The 815-nt window shown below is 48.3% G+C and overlaps 1 pseudogene across 1 annotated transcript; it reads right to left on the reverse strand.

Moving 5' to 3' along the window:
- Positions 1-45: 45 nt before the first annotated feature.
- Positions 46-559, reverse strand: LOC110595298 (annotated as a pseudogene). Its single transcript, XR_002481742.1, has one exon. The product of XR_002481742.1 is annotated as a 60S ribosomal protein L21 pseudogene (transcript).
- Positions 560-815: the final 256 nt, after the last annotated feature.

An 815-nucleotide genomic window follows, 5' to 3' on the forward strand; every position in this document is an offset into this window, starting at 1 on the left:
TTTTTTTTTTTTTATGATCCAGAGATCTTTTATTTTTGACACCTATTAAGCCATGAATTCGTAGGGAATAGGTTCCCAAAGCTCAGGCTCCTTTCCGTTGGTTCTCACAAAGTGTGCTTCTTTGGGTGGAGCAGGCTGGCGCTTCAGCTGAACACACGTGCCTTTCTCCTTGGCTTCCTTCTTTTTCTGGTCATTTTCCTTCACGCGTTTCAGGAAGCTATCTCGACTCTTCGAGTGCTTAATATGTTCAATACGCACATTAATTCTCTTGGCAAGAATCTTGCCCTTGACTTGTTAACAACAATGCCAACAGCATGCTGGATGACAATGTAGACTCTTCCTGTCTTGCCATGGTAACATTTGTGGGGCATTCCTTTCTGAACCATATCCATTCCCTTGATGTGTACAATATCACCTTTTTTATAGATTTGCACATATGTGGCCAAAGGAACAACTCCATGTTTTCTGAATGGCCTGGAGAACATGTACCGCGTGCCCCTCCTCTTTCCCTTTGTGTTTGTCATTTTGGCGAATTACTGGAAGATGGCGGTTCCGGCCGAAAGGCCAGAGTGAGACTTTTGTCTCAAAAAACAAAAACAGCCGGGCTCGGCGGCTCAGCCTGTAATCCTGCACTTTGGGAGGCTGAGGTGAGTGGATTGCCTGAGCCCGCGGGTTCGAGACCCGCCTGGGCAGCGAGACCTCATCTCTACAATAAATCAAAAAATCAGCCGGGCGTGGTAGCGCGTGCCTGTAATCCCGGCTACTCGGAAGACTGAGGCAGAAGGATCGCCGGAGCCCAGCAGGTCGAGGCTGCG

The sequence above is a fragment of the Carlito syrichta genome, unplaced genomic scaffold, assembly GCF_000164805.1.
Source record: "Carlito syrichta isolate Samal-C Ts95f unplaced genomic scaffold, Tarsius_syrichta-2.0.1 Scaffold289202, whole genome shotgun sequence".
Classification (NCBI taxonomy): Eukaryota; Metazoa; Chordata; class Mammalia; order Primates; family Tarsiidae; genus Carlito; species Carlito syrichta.